Source organism: Jaculus jaculus, chromosome 8 (genome assembly GCF_020740685.1).
Source record: "Jaculus jaculus isolate mJacJac1 chromosome 8, mJacJac1.mat.Y.cur, whole genome shotgun sequence".
Lineage (NCBI taxonomy): Eukaryota > Metazoa > Chordata > Mammalia > Rodentia > Dipodidae > Jaculus > Jaculus jaculus.
In genome coordinates, this window is record NC_059109.1 from 89,973,778 (window position 1) to 89,996,710 (window position 22,933).

The following is a 22,933-nucleotide window of genomic DNA, read 5'->3' on the forward strand; positions in this document are numbered from 1 at the left end:
AGAAGAGGGTATTGGGTTAAATGCTGTTTGGTTGTTTGGTTGATGGAGACAAAAAGGTGACCATTGGATTTAAAACATGAAGGTCGCTTTTGCCCTTGATCTTCAAGAAAGAAGAGTTCTAATTGGTGTGGTGTGAGGATAAAGAGGTGAGGAACTCAGGCCAATGTCTGTTGACATTTTCTAAGGAGACTTAGGGTCAATGTTATAATTCAAACTAGCATAGGAAGGAGAGACTGGAGCTTTGAGGCCACCATAAGAGATGGTCATTTTAGAAAGCAGAATTAATGTACTGAAGGAGGAGTTTGGGACAGTATTTGATTTCTTTTGAGGTTCATGGTGACAAGTTATAGTGAGGGCTGACCAGAGTGTCTGTGAGATTTGCCTTAGCCTAGATCAACTCTATAGTCTCAGTTGACAGTTTTAAGTGTGATCACATGTGGGGAATTATCAAAGTGAGTATGATGGGAAAATAAGCGGGAGGGAAGAGTGGTCGTAAGGCCTGGTTGGTAGCAGAACTGAGCAGCAGAGAGGAAAGAGCAGACAGGGAATGATAATGCACAGTGGAAGAGTAATAGGTGAGCTGGAGTGATGGTTCAGTGGTTAAAGGCACTTGTTTATAAAGCCTGATGGCCCTGTTCAATTCTCCACTACCCATGTAATGCCATATGCTCAATGGTGTATGCATCTGGAGTTCATTTGCACTGGCAAGAAGCCCTGGAATGCCCATTCTCATATTTACTCTCTATCCTCCCCCACAACTTGCAAATAAATAATTTTTTTAAGAGCAGTAAGGGTCCATGGATACATGTTTGAGTAACATTGATTATTGTTGTGCTTGGAGTGCTAATAATACAGGTTTAGATTCACAACTAGAAAATTTCATACCTGACTTGAAGTGATAAGTTACAGTCAAAATAGAGGTGTATTAGAGCTAATATATATAAGCTATACACAGGCTTTCTGCACAAGGTATATATGAAACATAAATAAATCTTCTAAGATTTGAGTTCCTACCCCTAGATACCACATGTATATGCAAATATTACAAAATCTGAAAAAGAAATTGAAACTCTAAAACACTCTGGTTCTAAGCATTTGGAAACAGGACAATATACCAGTAACAAAAGATAATGATGACTTGGTATGGAAAGGATGTGATTTTTAAAGGGAGTGTGCTTGCTGGTTATAACATCAGCCACATGCACATAGGCATGACTGACGAAGTTGAGGAGACAAAGCTACCACAAGAGGGTACAAAGTCAAAGGTCTTGATCTAATCCTTGTTTTTCTTAAGGCCATACATGCAAAAATATATAGGCCCATAATATGATAGAGAATATCCAACAATATCTGAGATCCATCCCTTTACCTGTATAATATAACCTGACTCTGATTTTGTGGATCAGACTTCCCCCTGTAGTGAAAAACCTAGTTCTCAACAGCCAATGATGAACTGTCCATATTTTGCTGTGGACATCTAGAAAGACTGTTCTTTTTCCCAATCTTGCTTTCCAAAAATCCTTGGGAAGACAATAAACACCCTAGCATTGACTGCAAAGCCTAGGCGAGTCAAGGGATCACTTAGCCTTGGCTGGTAGGATTGCTGGCTATAGAGGTGGGTTGTTGTGCATATAATCCCATCGATGGCCCTTACAAATATCAGCAGGCTTGTCATGCCATGAGTAAGAAAAGCTTAGGAAAGATTCACTTAATAAGTACTTCTTCCTGAGGAAGAATGATGTGGTTTAAATTCCCAATCATTGCTTTTGGCATCTTTCATGAGTGGCCTGGATCTTTTGTTAACTACCTTCTCAGTTGAGTTCAGAGGGACTCTAACAGGCTGGGATTGGAGTGTCTTTATCGCTCCATGCCAGATATCTCTGTTCCCTAGGTGCTTTGGCTTATCTCTTGTTTGTATATAAAATCTCTTTATTGAAGTATAGTTAATATTTAGAAAATTGCACAGGTTGTAAGTGGATATCTCCTTGGATTTTCAAGAAGTGATTGCCCTCAGGTAACCTGTTGATGAAACAGGACCCCAGGAGCTTCATGATCTCATGTGCTTCTGTCCCTTCTGTAAGGATGTTTTACCTGTAGTGTTGCTGTAATCCAGTACATGGAAGAAACAAAACAAAATATATTATTTAGGTTTATAGTTTCAAAGTTTCCAGTAGCATGACGGTAGGGAAGGCCTGGTGGAGTTTCTGGTGGAGGGGTTATATGGCAGAGTGTCTGTACAGGGCAGTGGACCTGGAAGCAGAGGATGGTGGAAACTAAGAGCTGGTTTATAATTTCCAAATGTTCATGCTTAGTTACCTGCTTCTACCAGCCAGGAACCTCCCAAAGCATCCACAGCCTTCAGAATGGTGCTCTAAGCTGGGGATGGAGCATTAAAAAAAAAAAAAACAGCCTGTGGGGAATAATATTTTGGACCCAATCATTTACAGGGTGTATATAACTTCTCTTCTGACTTTGCATGTTATAGAATCATTTACCTCTTGATGTCTTACATAGTATGGTGGACAGGCACACTAGCATAGTCAAAATATAGAACATTTAAATGACCTATAGGTCCATGGGGCCTCTGAGGGCTGAATTTAGTTCTTACTGCCATTTCCCTCCCAAGCAGGGAAGAACCTTCCAGCATAAGCAACTGCATTACTTTTGAAGGCTGCTGATAATTACATAATAATATAAGTTGATAGAACACAGGTGCTTTTTCTTATATCTAGGCTCATCCCTCTCTTTTGTTTTCATTTAGCTTTTCAGATCTGATTTTCAGGCACATTTATAACAAGAGTTCTGAAGGGTGCTACCTACTTAGACTGGAGCTAATTGCTCAAGGCAGTGTTTAATCTTTCAGTTATATGTGTGTGTGATGGACATGGTCCTTTTGGTGACAGTAGCAGATGTGGACTTCAGTGTTCCCCTGTCCTTGAAACAGAGCAGGGCTGGGAGATGTCAGACACCCAGGCAGGGGGTTCCTGGATTTGATTTCAATTGACGGGAAAAGCATTCATTCCTGACAAGTAGCAGCATTCTATGGAAACTAACAATTTCAGATGAGATCAACCACTGAATGCCGTTTCTTTCAAAGGCTGCTTAGGTTGTATGATGTTGAATAAAAGCCATCCTAGAAGAAACCAATGAGTGAGTTCATTTTCTTTTTTTACAGAATAGACAAATGAAATTGTTCTATTTGACCAATAGCATACAAATTGATGTTATGTGTTATCCCACATGGGTCGTCCTGACACTTATGAGACAGTTTTTATTCTAGTGACTTTCCTAAGTATCATTTTAATGATACATTTACTATGTCCCCAAAATGTGATTAACAATTCATCTCTTTAGAGAGAACTAATGAGGTGGGCAGGTCTGGGGAGATGTCTCACTTGGTAAAGCACTTGCTGTGCAAGTCTGGCGACCCAAGTTCAGCTTTCCCAAACCCACATATTTCTGCATTTCTTTTTGATATATTCCTAACATTACAAAATTTAATTACTTAATTTGAAATGGGGGTAAGGAGAGGGAGGATGGGTGCACCAAAGAGCTCTTGCCACTGAAAACAAATTCCAGAAACACGTACCACTTTGTGTATCTGCTTTTACATGGGAACTGGGGAATTGAACCTGGACTACCAGGCTTTGCAAAGAAGTACCTTTAACTGCTGAGCCTGCTAAGCCATATCCCCAGCCCCAATACTTAACATTTTTTAAAAGCTTTATCTTTTAGTTGTGTATGTGTGTATATGTGTTTGTGTGACTGTGGGCATACCTGTGCCCCAGCACACATATGGATGTCCGATGACAGCTTTCAGGTCAGTCTCTCCCACTAGACCTCATTTGAGGCAGGCATTCCCCTTTTGTATACTGTGCTTGCCACAGTCTCCCAGAAAATCTTCTGTCTTTGCCTTTCTCCCATGTAACTGTCAGCAAGCTGGGATTACTGGAAGCTGCCTTAGCTTCTAGTTTTTTACTTAGGGTCTGGGGATCAACCTCATGTTTTCAGGCTTGAGTTAAGAGAGGTTTATTCACTGATAAATCCATCTCCTCAGTACCTCCTTTTTGATGACATATATCATGATAGATTTTTCATATCATGGATTTAATACACACTGGATTTTTTATATTTATTTATTTATTTGAGAGAGGGAGAGAGAATGGGCACACCAGGGCCTCTAGCCTCTGCAAATGAATTCCAGATGCATGTGCCACCTTGTGCATCTGGCTTTGTTTGCACTGGCTTACATGGGTCTTGAGGAATTGAACCTGTGTCCTGTGACTTTGCAGGAAAGTGCCTTAACTGCTAAGCCATCTCTCCATCTCTACACACTGGATTTTAATGGATGCATAGAATAGAGAGGAAAAACCTTCAAATTCTAGGTTGACAAGAGAATGTAATATTAACAAATCTACTGATCTCAAGTTTTCATGGTGAGTGGCTCCAAAAATGAAGACCTAGAGGGCAGAGAGAACAGTGTTTCATGAACACTGAAATGAGCACAGAAGTATGGATGGAGAATGAAAGTTATATTTAATGAGCCTGGGGAGCTCAGCCTGTCAGTTTGTTTAGCTTCCTCTTAGAAACATAGGTCAGAGAACTTCCTATGACCATCTGTAGGAAAACAAGTGGGGGAAGGCCAGAAAGTGACCTAAAGACCTCATGACTTCAAGTAAGGTATTTTGTAACAGTGTGTCTCATAATTTCCTCAAGAAAACCATTGCTCTCTGCTCTTCTGTTCCTGTTGGTCCTTGCATTCTGTCTCTTACCTTCCAACAGAATCTGAGTATGGAGCTGAGGCATGCCTACATATATCTTAGCAATTGAAGTTTCATAAGCATAATTAAGTATTCCCCACTGTCTCTAAGCTTGTTTTTTTTCTTGCCAGCTCTGAGCCAACTCCACCTATTGTGACCAGTGTTTCTCTGCAGAGATCTCTGTAACACTCATCCCCACCATCTGTGTCAAGTGTCTGTTTTTGTTTGTTACTGACTCTCTTTTTTTACCTTGTCACTTCTCTCTATTATTCCATTTATCTGTTATTTCACTGAGATCCTACAGAGTGAAAGAAGTAAGAGGAAGAGTGGCAGAAATATAGGTTCTATACCCCAGCCACTGAGGTGACTAGACTGTTAAACATCACAATGCTGTTACTACTGTTCCTCCTACATGCAAAGTATTATTGGATTGAGAGAACCCACTGAATCAGGGGTTTATATCCTTTTTCTCTTAAGGTTGTGGAATGAAAGATAATACTTATAAAAAGATTAGACTTTATTTTCATTGAAATATAAGCAAAATAGGAAATAAATGAAAAATTAAGTAGGAAAACTTTCTGATGGCTTAATTATATAACTTCCAAGGAATTACTTCTTTAACTCAGACTTCTCAGATTTCTTTGATACCAGTAATTATTTTATGACTGCAATAAATACAGTCACCTCTCTTCCCTGTTCCTGTTTGTCTGCCATGCCACGTATCTCCTTTGTACTTCCTGCTGTCATACTAGCTGGAATTGGGAAGTCAGTCTGTCAGTCATGCTTTTATTTTTCTCATTGAAAACAGTAACTACAGACACGTAACTCAAAAACATTTAAGAGAAATCACCAAGCCAAAAGAAAACCGAGGAATAAAACTGGAAAAGCATAAAAGAGAAGAAAATGAAAGGAATAACTGAATATTATTGTCCAAACTAGGATAGTTGGGGGATGAATCAACAGGTGCATTCAAGGACTGAGCCATAGGCACAGATTTAAGACAAGGGTGTATCCTGAAGAAATCAAAAAGACTCTGTTCCTTTCCTAGAGAGCAGGTCTTGAAAGGAGCCAGCCAAGAGGGAGCCTTGACAGAATCATTAGAGTCAGATAGTTGTGCTGATGCATGGCTGGAATGCCAGGACTGAACCATTTACCTATGATCTCAATGATGCCATAATCGACATCCTTCAAGAACCCTGATTTGTCATAAATATATGGGTCATTTTTGCTACTTTTGACTCAGCTCACGTGGGCTTCCTTATGCATTTGTGATAAGCTAAGGGGTTTGTTGGGGCTGGCCAGTTGGGGTAGCTTCAGTTGCAATGACTCGGCTCTATCCCATGTGGTCTCTCCTGTTCTGTCAGGTTAGAATGGGCTTGTTCATGGCATCAGCACAAGGTTATAAGCAAAGGGACAGAAGTGTGTAAGGCCTCTTCTTCATTCTGGTGACCAATACCAGTTTCGATGGGAAGAGTCTTAGCTTACAACACAGAGGACAAGGGATGTTTTGAAGATAGCAGACATGCTACAGGCTTTTGTACCCCATATTGTGCCCAGGGAATTTAGCATTTACATTGTCAGACTAATGAGTCTGTCCCTTGGAGACTTGCCAGGGTTTACAAATTGGAGACAATTCACAGCATAGAACGTTAATCAGCATGAAGAGGAGACCAGCTTTAAGGAAGGGGAATCCCACACTTCTCCCCAAGGATGAGGATCAGGTTATTCCAGAAAAATGAAAATAAAGGGATGAGTCATGGCTCCCATGCCAAGTTTGCTGCAAGGTGATAATTCATTTTTCCTTAAAGACGACTTATCCATTGGGGGAAATCTGATCCAGTATTCACAATGGCTGGCCATTATAAAGTTGTGGCATTTTTTGAGATAATGAGGCTTGATTTCTTAGTAGACACAGATTAGACTGCTGTTCTGTTCTCTTGGTTTGGTCAGTTTAGCTGTATTTATTTATTATTTATTTTTAAATTTGCACATACTTCTTTTCTATGCTGTGCTCCAGTCAAGAGTCAGAGAAAATTAGAGTAGTGCTTGCTAAAATGGAGTCTCCAAGTGAGCCCTGGCCAGTATCACCTGTTGCAAATGCAAATTCTCAAGCCCACCTCACACACACAGAATCAGAAATTCAGGAGGTGGGACCCAGGAGTGGGTTGTAGATAACCTGTGGGTAATTCTGATGCTGCATGCTCCATTCAGAGAGGATTAAATTAAGATTGTGGTGGGGGTAGAGGTAGACAACTTTAAATAGTAGAATAGCAGACAAAAATGCAAGACATCAGATTATATGTGAAGTTATAATATCAGTGAATGACTTGTTGGTGTAAGTATGTATATCTCTTATAGTAGTTGAGATATATTTGTTGATATGAACATGAAATTTAATGGTAAGGATTTTATGTTGCTACTAGACAGCAAGTTAAAGAAAAATTGCAAAAGCTTATAAGAACAATCAGTATCATTAACAAAATAGACCTTCTAGAAAGAAAGGTTATACACTGACTTGAGCTGAGCCCAAAGAGGAGCACATTGGTGGGATTAATAGGCTAGACATTTTTTTATAATGTGAATGAATGCTTCTGGTTGATCTTTATGACTGCTCAAACTAACCCAAAAACAATTTCTCTTAAGGGACAAGGTAAGACTTCCTGCCAGTAGATGACTCTAGTGGGGTTTCAGAGCCATTTGGTAATTCTCAAAGGTAATCAGATGATCAGATGTATTTGGAAATTTCACATGATGATAATGTAGCTCATCTTCCAGGCTTCTTTTGTGAAGCTGAGAGAGACATTTCCCAGTTGGTACAGATAATTTCTCAAGGACTATTATGACTTCTCCAAGATAACTTGAATATGTAATACTTACATCCTTTTTTTTTTAAAGTTCATAGTATTTTGAATAATTTTCAAGGTTGAGTTTGTCTAGATAATTGATCTTTAGGAGGCAAAGCAGTTAAGAGAATGCTGTAAAACTACATGCGTTCAAATCCAAGCTTTGCCATTTCTAACTGTGTGACCTTAGGCAAGTTTGTACCTTAACTTTCTCATCCATAAAACAGGAGTTTCTAGTAAATGTTATTTTATATTATTAAAGACTTAACATTCAAGACATTCAGGTTGTTGTAGTCATAAACTGGCAATGAGTGGCAGCTCATTGCCATGTATGGAAGAAGAGTTGTCCCCTGTGAGCAATAATGTTTTGTCCCTGTGTGACCCTTCATCTTGCGGTGTTTCAACCTCACAAAGATGTTCTTGATGCCCTCACTGCATCTTAGTCATGAATTGTTCTTTTTTTTTTCTTCTGAGTTTCCCACATCTTCCAGAAACCCCCAAGAGACTTGGGATTCATTTCCCATTGCAAATTGAATTCAATTAAAATGCTATAAAAGAATGGCATATAATGTTTCAGAGCACATAATGACATTTCCAAAATATTTTTTGAAGAACATGAACTTTAAATCCACTTAGTTCTGCTAGTAAGGACAAAGATACAATCATGGAAAAATTCTATCTTCGCAAGTAGTTTTAGTCATAACTTGTGAATCCAACTGAGTTTAGATACTTTTAAATTATAATGATGAAAATCAAAGGATTTTCCATCCTGGTAGAACAAAAATAATGCATAGTTTCTGCCTATGCTCTACTGGAGCCTCATTTGATAAGCCCCAAGTTCCTAGTAGAATATCAGTTTAGTTCATTATGTTAAGATCTTTTGAATTTATATGATGATTAGTAAAATAAAAAATGTTTAGCTAGTTTGATTTCTTTCTGTTGCTTTGTTAAAAAGTTCAGATTTATCAAATGAAATCTTGCCTTTTTAATCTGTAAAATGATGTGTATTCAGTCTTATAGTAATTGAAATCTTATAGTAATTGGTGATGTTATTTTCTTTTAATATAAAAATATACAACATGACATATCAGTGGCTTTGAACATTAAGCATTTATTATTACTCATGTATCTATGACAGCTCTGAGAAGTTCTGAGCAAGTGTACCAAGCTGGAGTGATCCAACCTGGCTCACTGTCATGTCTTTGTCAATTGGTTCATTGGCTGGTTGGATGCTTTGTTAGTAACAGCCATGTCCTGCATACCTAGGGATTTGACAAATTGTAGCTTGGAGTAACTGGCCCATGTTTCTCAGATCACCCAGAAAACTCATCCAGGCTGTTCATATAGTAGAAACAAGATTACAAGAATGAAAGAGAGATGGGAAATGGATTCTTTTGAGACAAACCAAGTGATTAAGGCTAAGAATTGGTACAGGGTTATTTCTGCTGCATTATAGTGGCTAAAGCATGTCTCAGAGTTAGTCTAGATTAGGCAGTAAGGAAATCAACTTCATTTTTTTTTTTTTCGAATCAAGGGTTGATTTAATTAAAAAACAGCACAGAAAAAGAAATGACATCAAAAGGAAAGAGACTAATGGAGAGAAGGAGGGGGATATGATAGAGAATGGAGTTGTGAAGGGGAAAGTAGGGGAGGGGAGGGAATTATCATTGCTTATTGTCTGTAAGTATAGAAGTTGTCAATGAAAATTATACATTAAACAAAACAAGCACAAGCTATCAATTCACTGTGCTCAATTTGACAGTTCACCTGTAGTACAATTGTCAGGTTAAAAACATCCATCTTTACAACTTGGTGGACCTATATAAAATCAGATGAACAAAGTGGTACATGTAGTTGGAGTTCCTTTGCATTGGCCATAAGTCTCTGGTGTGCCCATACTTCCTCTTTCTTTTTCTGCTAACAAATAAATACAGATAAGTTTTAATGAACCTCCTAGTTTTCTTTTTTAAATTTTTATTAACATTTTCCATGATTATAAAAAAAATCCCATGGTAATACCCCCCTTTCCCCTTTAAAATTCCATTCTCCATCATATTACCTCCCCATCTCATTGTACTTACATATATATAATACCAACATATTAAGTACCCTCCTCCCTTCCTTTCTCTTCCCTTTATATCTCCTTTTTAACTTACTGGCCTCTGCTAGTACCAACTTCATTTCTTTTTTTTTTTTAAATATTTTTTTTGTTCATTTTTTATTTATTTATTTGAGAGTGACAGACACAGAGAGAAAGACAGGTAGAGGGAGAGAGAGAGAATGGGCGTGCCAGGGCTTCCAGCCCCTGCAAACGAACTCCAGACACATGTGCCCCCTTGTGCATCTGGCTAACGTGGGACCTGGGGAACCGAGCCTCGAACCGGGGTCCTTAGGCTTCACAGGCAAGCGCTTAACCGCTAAGCCATCTCTCCAACCCCCAACTTCATTTCTTGAGAGGAATCATAGGCTCATGTGATGAGAGGTAGTATGGCTGACTAAAAAATGGTTTCCTAAATCCATATCAGATCCTTAGAATCTATATGACAAAGCATGTTCTAAGTTAAGGATTTTTAGAACAAGAGCTTTCCTTGGGCTCTTAATGCCCAAGGACAAGTCACCTTTGTCCATATAAGAAGGGGCCAATGGAATTCAGAGAACCCATGGAAGAGAGAAAGGTGAGTGGAAATGGGGACAGAGACTAGCCTGATAGGACTTCAAGACAAGGAGTCTCCCAGGTCGGGAGCTGGGAAGGCAGGGAGTGGCATCTTCCCAGAACCTCTGTGACTCAGGTCTTAATGTTCTGGCTTCCAGAACATTGAGAAAATCAGTTTCTGCAATTTTCAAATTACCCAGCTTGTGATAATTTGCTATGGTAGCCCCAAGAAACTAATACAAGTATGGATACAGGAAGTAAAAAAGAATTGAAAACCTATGTGCACTCATTCACTTACAAATGGTTGTAATTTTACACACTCTGTTGTCATAGAATGTGGTGAAACATTTCTCCATGCTATTACAACACTGTTGAAAATAATATGTTAATAATTATTTACAGTTATGATATACATTAAGTTATTGTAGTTAAATATTTTATATGGAGCCCAGTTCATGAGACACTATAGTGTATATCTTGGGTCACCATTTGATTTCTCCAAAGCCACTTGCCTCAATCAGACTCATGCTCTCTCTTTTTGTACTACTATATGTATTAGTGGGTGACCTTAGTCTCCCTACAGCAAGTATGTCAACTGCTTTACCAGATCAGTCTTCCAAAGAAAAGCTGACTTCCAGTCACACTGTCCCAGAAATTTTCACTAATGTTCAATTGTGACTCTTGGGTTTCTTTAAGACAGCACTTAGTATCTTTGTAGTGAAGTTGTATGCATAGTTCTCTTCTTGAGCTCGAGGCTCTTTGAGGACAGAAAAGATTTCTCCACTTTGTGCCTTAATGTCATCTGCAGAGTGATTTGAAGTTGAATAGGTTTACGCTGGTATTGTTATATGAGAGAGGGAAATGTCTTTGTTATCTGTGATTACTCACTCAGCTGAATTTGGAATATGTTAGGTGAGTTGACTTTTCTAGCCTAGGAAGTATCTTAATACTTTTGTGCCATTGCTATCTGTGTAGAACCTTTGTAGAATAATATGTATTAATGAATAAATATAATTTTCAAAAAATAATCTTAACCACAACCACCAAAGTATTATGGATTGTGGTATAGTAGGATATTCACATCTTTATATTAAGGCATAAAACACTAATATCTAGCAGCAAGTTTAGTTTGCCGCATTTCATCAAAATGATGTGAACACAAAACACAACCACAGGCCATGAGAGTACATAATGGTGCTGAAATATCTGTGCTTTCTGCTGAATCACAGATCCTATTAGAATTGTGGTTGGTTGTGTATGCCCATAATGCAGAAAACTCTAGTAGATTTTAAGGCAGGATGAGTGTAAACAAAGGCAGAACCTTGTTCTTATCTTAGTTTATGTGTAGGCCACCTAATTTTTCTGAGTTCCAGGTTGGAGGACAAAATATAACTTTAGAAATAGCTTTAACACAAGTCACTTTGCTGTATAGTTGTCATTGCATAACTAGATAGTCTAGTTTAAGTATTTTAGAGCAATAATTGAAGTTATACATAGGCAAGAAATTCCATAGTAGTTCATAGTACCTAAGATATGGAAGACTAAGGCTAAGATTTTTGAATGTTAGCCCATCTTGTTCAAGTGTAAGTAGAAGGTAAAATGTCTTTTGTAACTCTGTTTTGGAAAGCAAGGCTCGTGACTACCCATTCAGACACCTTTCTGGTTTGAATCTCCTGTGGAGTTCTTTAAGCTACATTGCCTATTTGAACCATTTCCCTAATTGGCACTGAATTCATAGGATACTTAAATATTCTATCAAGTCTGTGAATAATCATCATAATGTATTTGTCCAGCTTTTTTAAATGTCTACTTTAAAGGGGTTGGAGGCACCTTGTGATTTGAAGCAAACTGAAGAATAAGTCATTATGAACAAAGACATGCCATTGCTTCTGGAGGGCTTGAGGACTCAGGTGCTATGGGCACTTGATGGCCTGATTTCCACTCCTGGACACTACACTCTGCCCTGGTTTCTGTAGGCTGAGATGAAAATGTGAAGCGTCTTGTGAATGCAGCCTCTAGTGCCTATTAGTAGGAGCTAGACAAAAATATTTTTATTAACTCTGTTAATTTTCTGTCACCATAAGAAAGTACCTGAGATAAACATCTTAAAATGAGAAAAGGTTTATTTTCCCTCAGGCTTTAAGGGTTTCAGTAGGTTCATTGGTTGGCACTGTTGCTTTGGAGCTACCATGAGGCAGTATGTCATGACTGGAGTGTTATTAGAGAAAAACTGCTTACCTTGTGGATGGGAGGCAAAAGTGAGGCAGAATACCTCTCAAGTACTTGCCTCTAATGACCAGAGGCTTCCCACTAAGCCCCATTTCATAATGTGCGGGGTACGATGCCTTTAACATATAAACCTATGGTGGGGCATTTAAGATCCAAACTGTAACACTTCCTTTGTTATTTTTATTAGAAAGAAATACAACTGATTTCTTTGTTATATAAACCATTGGTCTGCAATGCATGATATTTTAGTCAAGCACAATCAATGTGTTGGTTCTAGGGACCCTGAGAACAGTAGTACTATGGGAAGTACCTAGCTCTATCAATCATGAAAATAAGATGGGGCCTGGAGTGTATAGCTCTATCCATTACAGTGTGTGCAAGGACATGAGTGTGTGCTGTGATTATAACTCCCATACAATTATATTCTTTTGAACTGTGGTATGGCGTTTTACATGCTTGCAATTCAGTCATCTGAGGCCTCTTGACTCTGAAGCACTGTGGTTTGGTTGAAACTAATGCCAAATTTGGAAGTATTTTAATATACCAGGTTAACTTGGATAGTTTTGGATATGGTATAAAGGAATACTTGGGAAGATTAGGAATAAATGTGGCAGTACATAGTTTTTTGATTATTAATCTTGGCACCTCTTACACATGAGAGGGTATAAACAGGGCTAGCTGCCTTTTATGTGGAATTAACTTGGTAAAATTATGTAAGAGTTCTTATTGTTTTGTTTCACTGAATGAAAAACAATCAGTCCTAGTGAATGCTTGGCATTGAGGTAGATGAATTTATTTTGAATTCATCAAGTTTCATAGTTATATCTTCAAATTCCTTAAGGCCTAGCTTCTGGAGTGACTCCTTTGTATTTGCTCTGACCACTGTATTAACATCCTGTTGCTGTTGTAGACAGTTGCCACAAAGTGATTGACAACACAAATGTAGAAAATTTCAGTTATTCAACTCTAACTTTGGATGTGGGTCTGTCTAGGCTATAATCCTGGGGTCTACACGGTTGCTAACTGCCTTCCTTCCTGAGGGCTCTGTGGGGCTTGATTTTCCTCCCTCTTCCTGACTCCAAAGCTCCTTGCGTTCCCTGGCCTGTGACTCCCTCCCATCTGTGAAGCCATCCTCCTTCCAAAGTCAGCTCTCCTTGCCCTTTTTCCTCTTCCTTCCCCATTTAAGGACCTGTGTGCTTAAGCTGAGGCTTGCTGGGTAATCCAAAATAATCCCTTTATTTCAAGGGCAGCTGATTTTGCAGTCTTACTGCCACCTTTAACCTGACATCCTTTACTGTGTAGCTGATGAAATACTGCAGGTTCTAAGCTCTGGCAAATGGGCATTTTTGCAGAGCCCGAGGGATCCACGTGTCTGTCTGAGCTTCTAGTGAAACTCGGTCTTAACGTGCTATGATTCACACAGACTTGCTGTATTTCCCCCTTATATTGTAAGCTATGGCAAAAGGGTTGAGGGTGGAGCACTGCTCCAGCATGTGTGAAGCCTTCTGTTCAGTGGCCAGAACTTAAGCAAACAAATAAAATAATAAACTATGGAAAAGTAAGCAGTGTCCCTGCCCTATTTATTTTCTTCCAGTTTATAGCAATACAGAAAGAACTAAGTATATATTTTTGAGCAAATGACTGATTTTGTATAATGCTGTATCCAAAAATAGAAGGAAGAAATTCAACTGTAGAGATATATGAAAAAGGAAATGAGCAAAAATTGACAGACATTTACCAGCACTATCCACAGAGAATAGTTCTTCCTTGGGCAGCATTGTCTCTAAACAGTGAATAGCCTTACTGTCAACAAATTAGATCTACCTAAGCATCACCTGAAAATTTATCACTATCAATATTTTAGCATTTAAAAATTATTCAAATCTTGTCGACCTTGCATGAATCAGTTCCACAAAGCCTTAGAATCTCTTGGGTGTTTTAATATCTGAACTCATACATACCTTCTGGTATGTGATGTCCATACCCCTATAGGGGACCTGCTTGCCAGATAGCCTGTTCTTGCCACATGGTGCTCACAACACTTCCTGAAGCTCTGCTGGAAGTCACTGCTGGAAGCACTTGCAGACATGCATTTCTATGAAGTTTCCTTTAGACAGAGGAAAATGAATGACTTTCCTAAGATGTTCAAACATCTACAACTGGTCTCCCTAAGTATTAAGAATCACATGTAGCTGGGTGAGGTGGTGCACACCTTTAATCTCAGCACTCAGGAGGCAGAGGTAGGAGGATCACTGTGAGTTCGAGGCCACCCTGAGACTGCATAGAGAATTCCAGGTCAGCCTGAGCTAAAGTGAGACCCTACCTCGTAAAACAAAACAAAACAAAACAAACAAACAAAAAAAAGTCACATGTGTTATACATTTTACCTTGTTTGTTTGGTCAAGGTAGGGAGGGTCTCACTGTAGCCCAGGCTGACTTGTAACTCTCTAGTTCCAGGCTGGCCTCAAACTCACAATGATCCTCCTTCTGCCTCCTAAATGCTGGATTAACAGCGTGTGCCACCACACTGGCTATCTATTATGCTTTACAAGACATCTGTGTAGTCCTAAACATATATTTAAAAGTTTAACTCTTGCATATCCAAGTTTTCCTTGGAGATATGAAAGTCCATATTCTTTTTTTTTTTTTTTTTTTGAGGTAGGGTCTCACTCTAGCCCAGGCAGACCTGGAATTTACTATGGAGTCTCAGGGTGGCCTTGAACTTATGGCGATGCTCCTACCCCTGCCTCCCAAGGACTGGGATTATAGGCGTGTGCCACCATGCCCGGCTCCATATTCTTTTCTTTAATTATCCTTTTTTAAAAAAGATCTTATTTATTTATTTATTTGAGAGAGAAAGGGAGAGAATGGGCACACCAGGCCGTCAGCTGCTGCAGATGAACTCCAGATGCACGTGCCACCTGTGCATCTGGGTTATGTGGGTCCTGGAGAATTGAACATGGATCCTTTGGATTTGCAGGCAAGTGCCTTAACCACTAAGCAATCTCTCCAGCTCAAGAGAATACATATTCTTAGCATAGTTCTGTGACACAGGCAGCCATTGTTTACTCATTATTATTATACCATACAGTGTAAGTGGCTTTTCCAGCCCACACAGCCAGCATGTGCTCTGTGTAGCATGATGGACAATTTGAATCTGAGCAACTCCACCCCAGGCTCTTTGCATCTGGCCTGTTTTGTACCACACAAATGCATTCCTTTGGCATCATGACTTGCAGTCCGTGATGTTTTCTATTTACACATGATACATACAGTGCACAGTGTTTCCCCAAAATGTCCCAAGACACACTGATCCAATGCTATTATCTGTAAAAGAAAGTATTTTGTAATAAAATTTTCAATCCACAATATTTTGATAATGATTTATAGCACTGGAGATCAAAGCCAGGGCCCTCATGCATGCCAGCTAAGTTCTCTCCACTGGGCATACCTTCAGCCCAGTACTTTTAGGATTAAAGGGTATTCTAGCATTGAAGGGACTGTTCCTGTTGAACAGTAGAGAAAGGCATTTTCACTTTTTGAAACACTGGTGTTATTTTCAGACAAGCGCATAGAAGCATAGAAGCCTTCTTCTTTCTGTTATTTTGCTCTTGTGGCTGTCATCTTTTGAGAGAGGGACAGTTTTCTGGGTCCTAAATCCATACTTGGCTATTTGTGATTAAGCTCCCATCCTTGCGATAATGGTGAAGCTACACCGGGGAGGGGATGGTGTTGCTTCCTATGTCTGTTAGGAATGCTTTCAGCACCATGCACTATAATACCTAAATGATTCTAGCGGGAGCTCTTGCTCATGAACATGTGGTTTTGGATCATTTGTGTAGACATTACCTGGAACTTGTTTAAAAGTTCAGAACCTTAGGCACCACCTTAGATGTGCTACAAGGCAATCTATTCTTAACAAGATTCTCAGGTTATTTGTATGAGCTAAAACTTTTAAGAAGCCCTGACTGAAGTCATAAGGATACTTTTTTTATGTAACAAAAAATTTGAAAGTAGGGTGTCTCTTTATTTATGTAAGCTCTCCTTATAATGGGAGACTGTGGCCACAGTTCCGTGTACTGTAATCCATCCAAATTAGCTTCTGAGGAGCAAGGTTATTTTATTTGCTGATTGATTGATTGTCTAGGTAGCTGGCAAAACAACAATTTCTGAGCATGCCTTGAGGGTTCAAATAGATGAAAAGGTGGATGAAGCTTGCATGTGCTGAGCTAGGGCATCTGTCTTCTGTCCTTGGACACGAGTCTGCTGCTTCCCAGGCCTTTGAACTTAGATTGGGATTCAGATACCACTGGCTGTCCTGGTTCTCAGGCCTTCTGATTTGAACCAGTTCTCATGGGTCCCAGCTTGCAGACCACAGCCTTTGGACCTTCTCAACTTTGATAGTTGGGTGAGCTAAACCCTCACAGTAAATCTCTTTCAGTATGTACACATCCAGCCAGTTCTCTTTGTCTAGAAACGCCTGACTGACATAGCAGCTAAGTTTGAGAACCACTGGCCTACTGGTTTTTGAGCTCACACTTGGACGTGGTGCACACCAAACAGTATTGCAGGAGCTGCTACTGGAGAAGTAACCAACAGTAGCTCTCAAACTTGCTTCCTTTAGGCCATTGGCAGTTTCCTGCAGTGTAAGGCTTCTGCTCTGCTTGCTGGGGTTGCACATTGCTGATCAGTCTCCATCCACTTCCTTCCTATCCCAGCTTCCCATTCTCACCTTCTTGCCTCGTGTTGCTGACAGATAGGGCTTGAGGTCAGGATGAACAGGGTTGACCAGGAGGCCATCAGCCAGCTCTGCCAGCCAGGTTCTTTGCAGCGCTAAGCCGTTAATCCCTACTGTGACCCCAGTGCTATCTTCTGTCTTCCTTGTTGCCTTGTTATTTGTGGATAACACAGCCATTCATGTTCCACTCATTGTGCCTATTTCCTAGTGTTCCTTCTTCCAGAGTGCACCCTACCCTCAGGTGCTCATAACTGCCATGCTTTGTTTGTGGTATTTTGCCTGTGTTTTTGATGCTTTGCTCACTTGAGTTAGGCATAAAGTCTGCTCACTTAAATCAGCCTTGGATCTAGGAGGCAAAACTTATATATGCTGTTATGTACTTGATAGTCAGCAATTTTGTTTCTGTAATTGACCAGGTTGTTAATTTATACTGTCTGTTGTGGTCACCCACCTCTGCTCCTATATAACTAGAATGGCCCTAGATAATATGTAACTAAAGTTGTGGTAAAGTTCCAATAGAATGTTACTTTCAAAAACACATGACAAGCTGGGCATGGTGGTGCGTACCTTTAATCCCAGCACTCTGGAGGAATAGGTAGGTGAATTGCCATGAGTTTGAGGCCACTCTGATACTACATAGTAATTTCCAGGTCATCCTGGACTAGAGTGCAACCCTACCTCAAAAAACAAAAAAACAAAAAAAAATGTCAGCCTAGATTTGGCCCACTGGCTAGAGTTTACCAACCCCTGGACAAAAGGCTGATGCTCAGATCTCTGAGGACCATTTCATGATGAACTGAGCAATATGTTACCTTTCTGCACTTTAAAACATGTCACACCTCAGCGGTATTTGGTAAGAGATCATGGGCTCATTTTTAAAATTTGTAAGGAAGACATCATTAGGCTCCCACATTGTCATCCTTGTATACACATGGCTGAAGAAACAATACAGTTCAGATACTACTAGAGCATTGGTTGGGGGACAGGGTTCCGTAACACAGTGTAAAAGCACATCATAGTTTCATATCTGTCCCACACAACAAGGCAGAGATGGGTCATGCACTGGTGCAAGACTTAGATGATTCTCTCAGAGATCTCCCCTCCATTCGTATGCTCATTGATTCTTGTTTATTCTCATATCAACTCTCTGCGTTGGTAAGCCTTTATTCTGATGGTCAAGATAGGAGATGCACCTCCAGAAACCACATGCACACTTCCAGCAGAAAAAGGAAGCAGGGAGAACTACATTACCTTGGAAATTTAGACTCCTCCCCCCATATTGCAACAATCTTTGTGTTGGATTAAACAGGGTCACACTAGGAAGGAAGCCTTAGGAAGCAAGTATTTTTAGTTGCGTTCTTTGTTATCACCCTCTGAAATTAGGAGCAAGAATCTTGGATGGCCAAATTGCATACCATCTGCTGAGGCATCTGTTCTTGGTTTGGTGGCTTTTATATTTCATTACAGATATTTACCATTGTATCATCATCTCCCTTGAGTAACATATCTTTTTAACTATCTCCAACATTAGCAGCTTGTTTTCCTCTGAGTTAGAAAATTAAATAACATTATTCACATTTTTATGTAAATTTATATAATATGCATGCATAATTACTTGAGAATATACTTCAGAAATCTATTTTCCTGAGAATTTTCAGTTTAGGTCTTTGTTTAGATATGACTCTCAGTATGTGGTTAGCAAAGTTTGGGGAGAGTAAAGTTGAAATCAGAGGGACGCTGTCCATTTACATGTTGCATTCCAGGGCACATCTTTTCTCCTGTGTTATGACTGTACACTGGAAGCAAGGTGATGCTTGATGAACTCAGAATATTGTAAGAAGAAACAGTTCCTGAATTTCTTTTTTTAAAATTTTTTTGTTTATTTTATTTTTATTTACTTACTTTAGTGATACAGGAAAAGAGAGAAAGAGTCAGAGAGAGAAAGAGAGAGAGAATGGGTGTGCCAGGGCCTCCAGCCACTGCAAACAAACTCCAGATGCGTGCGCCCCTTGTGCATCTGGCTAATGTGGGTCCTGGGGAATTGAGCCTCGAACCGGGGTCCTTAGGCTTCACAAGCAAGTGCTTAACTGCTAAGCCATCTCTCCAGCCCCCTGACTTTCTTAAAATGTAGTCTGATACAAGAAGAAAGGGGGGCTGGAGAGATGGCTTAGCGGTTAAGTGCTTGCCTATGAAGCCTAAGGACCGTGGTTCGAGGCTCGATTCTCCAGGACCCACGTCAGCCAGATGCACCAGGGGGCGCATGCATCTGGAATTCGTTTGCAGTGGCTGGAGGCCCTGGCACACCCATTCTCTCTTGCTCTCTCTCTATCTGCCTCTTTCTCTCTCTGTCACTCTCAAATAAATAAATAAATAAATGAACAAAAAAATTTAAAAAAAAAAAGAAGAAAGGGTTCAGTGGAGGAGGGACAGGGTGGTAAAGGTGGGTGGTGAGAGATTATGATGGGGCACATTGTGTATATATGTGGAGGGAGGTTGCTAATAAAAATTATTGGTTTGATTAAAGTTTGGGAGGAAAAGAGTTAAGTAGGCACACTGAGGCCATTTCAGTTCTTGCTTGGTGACCCTAAGGTTATTTTCCTTCCTGTGAGGCAGTATCTCTTCTCCTTTGGGAAGCAGCATGCTCACCTTTCACTCTGCTATATAGACTTACATAATAAAGAAGGATGAGGCTACCTAAACAGGGTAAATTGTGTTTTTGTCTTGGTAGGATATCCTAAAATGGCACAAGAGTTAGAAAATATGAGTGGAAAAATTGAGGCATTAGGGGATGATTCCAAGTGATCTATCTTTATCTTAGAGCATCTAGAAAGGAAAATGGAAAGGAAGCAGAAGGAGCTGGGAATTTACACCTGACACCCCAGCACTGGGGAGACAGAAGTAGGAAGTCAGAAAGAGTGAGACCAGCTTGGACTACAAAATGAGACCCTGTCTCAAAGAAAAAAAAAACAAACAAAACAAAACAGAATGGATAAAATAATTAAAGACACACAGATACCCATATTAAATTAAAAAAAAATCTTTGTTATCAACCCTCCATAGAACTCTTAAGCAACAAAATAGGCCAAATAAGAATAAGAATTCAAATGTTCATATAGACCAGTAGCCAAACACATTCTTATTTATTTATTTGAGAGCAACAGAGAGAGAGTATGTGTGTGTCTGTGGGGGGGGCAGGCAGATAGAGAGAGAGAGGGAGAACGGGCACGCCAGGGCCTCCAGCTACTGCAAACGAACTCCAGACACTTGCGCCCTCTTGTGCATCAGGCTAATGTGGGTCCTGGGGAATTGAGCCTAGAACTGGGGTCCTTAGGCTTCACAGGCAAGTGTTTAACCGCTAATCCATCTCTCCAGCCCCAGACGCATTCTTGTGAGATGTCCATCACCAAGGAGAATGAGAGGGCACTGAAAGAATGCAGAGTGGGAGTAGAGTGGGACTTGGTGACAGTGATAATTTCTAGATGACTGGAGAACATTCTTCACTGTTTGGAAAGAAAATTATTTTAAGCTTGTAATTCTGTTCCCAGCTAAGCTGCAAATTTAGTAGGAAGAAAAAACAAAAATATTTTCAGAGTCAAAAGAAGTGAAACATTTGTTCAGTTTAAGACCATGCCTAACGGAATGAATGCAGTAGAAGCACAGCAAAGAAGACAAGGGGCTTCTAGGAGCAGGGCCAGAAGAGGTTCCAAGACAACAGCTATTGGTCCAATCTCTCTCTCTCTTTTTGTAAGCTGTCACTGTTGAAATAGATTTCTATATAAGTCTAAAATATCTGAAGGCAAAGGACTTTTCTGTATGTGGAAAGTGTGGTGAAAATGAATGTTGGTGGGGAGCAGAAGCCGCGAGAGTATTTGGGTAGAGCTCCTTCTCTGTGTTTCTTTGTATCCCATGTGCAATATGAGTTTAGTGCCAGGGTTCTATGCCTTTCTTTTCACATTCCTATGTATTGCTGGTTTCTATCCAAGATTAGTATATCCTTTTTGGCTCTAAGTATTTTTTATTTCTGATGCAAGGAATTGAATCCAGAGCTTTGAACTTGCTAGGCAAACACTGTACAACTGACTCAGCTATTATTAATCCCTAAAGGTATTAGATAATTTTGTATGTGAGTGTTATTTTCTAATTTTAAATGTCCACGTGTACCAAACATGCAGTGTGAAAGGCAGGGTACATAAGAATTTTGTGTGAAAGCAATAGTCCACTCGCGAAGGGGTGAGAGGTAAGATGGGAAGAAAGAAGAGATTGCCTCACAGAGAGGAAAACTTATAAAAGACCATTTCAGCTTTGTGAGCCAAGAAAGAGGTTTAAACTGAGGCCTTTGAATGACTTAATATTGCAGTAATGTGGACAGAGTGGCAGAGCAGGAGAGGCAGCAGCATAGCAAAGAGTCAGGATAATTCTTAAGTTGACAAATGAACAAGGAGGTATTTAGCATATTTTCTAGAGGTGACCTTTCCAACATCGTGTCCGAGTCATGTTTGGATGTGTGGCCATTAAAATATAGTAGGCCAAGTTACATACCACATTTCATATGAAAAAAGAATGCAAAATAATTCAGTTATTATACTGAGTACCTATTGTACAATATTATACACCATTTTAAATTCATTTGGTTCAATAATATATATTTGCTGACAATAGTTTTAACTTTTACCATTTTCTTTTCTTTTTCTGTCTTTTTCCTTTTCCTGTTTATTAGGGATTAAACCCAAGGCATTCCTTAGGCTAAGCAAATGCTGGACTACTAAACTGTGCTCCCAATCCTTTTTGTTCTCAGTATGACTACCAGAAGAGTTTAAGTTAAACTTGTGGCTCACAATATACTTCTACTGAACAATCCCTGATCTAGAGATATGGAGATTCATGAGCACAAATGAAATCAGAGATTATTTATTTATATCAGTATAGAGGTAGTCTGAGATACCATGGAAAAAAGCTTTTCAGTTTGTCTTTTATTTGTTTTAGGAAACTATTTTATTCAATATCGAGATGACTCAAAAGAATATCCATAAAATAGATGCAGAACACAAAGAATAATTTGGCAACACACACCCTGATCACCGCTGAGCTAAAAGAAAAATGAAAATACCTTTGACTTCTAATGCATTTCTCTCTCCTGCTCCAGTCTACTGGACTGCTATCATTTTAATAATGAAAGCACCACACTTTAAGAAAATTGCGTAGTGGAAGATATCTTGCATGTTTTTTAGTTTGTTTTGGTTGTGTTGGGCCGTATTGATTCTTAGAATGTGTATACCATTTATGTAATACTTCCCTTTAAGAAATATGTCCTGTTTGTTCTGGAATATGAAAACTGTCATATATATGTGTGCATGAATGGATGGATACATGTATGTATGTGGCAGTCCAGGCTGACCTGGAATTCACTATGTAGTCTTAGGACCTCAAACTCAAGGCGATCCTCATATTTCAGCCTCCTGAGTGCTGAAAATAAAGGCATGTGCCACAACACTCAGCTTTCTCTTTATGTCTTTATACTGTACATATATCCATGCATGCAGTCATTGTCATACAACATGTGATATATGCACTTGTACATATAAACGTGTGTACATTCCTTTGCTTACCTCTCAGAAGTCAGATTGGGAAAGCAAAGGGAGGGAACTTCATATTCTTACTGAATAAGTTTTTATAGATATATGATCATAGAATTGATTTTATTTCCTTAGGT

General features: G+C 39.5%; 1 protein-coding gene across 6 annotated transcripts in view; it reads left to right on the top strand.

Annotated features, from left to right (window-relative positions):
- Positions 1-22,933, top strand: part of Plcb4 (phospholipase C beta 4) — a 409,699-nt gene that overhangs the window by 186,741 nt on the left and 200,025 nt on the right. Inside the window, exon 1 of one of the 6 annotated variants that reach the window (XM_045156595.1) lies at positions 3,133-3,150. The exons of the other annotated variants lie outside the window; for them this stretch is intronic. The gene's annotated coding sequence lies outside the window, so the exon portion shown is untranslated. Of the gene's footprint in view, positions 1-3,132; positions 3,151-22,933 lie in introns of those variants that run through there. 6 annotated transcript variants of the gene reach the window in all.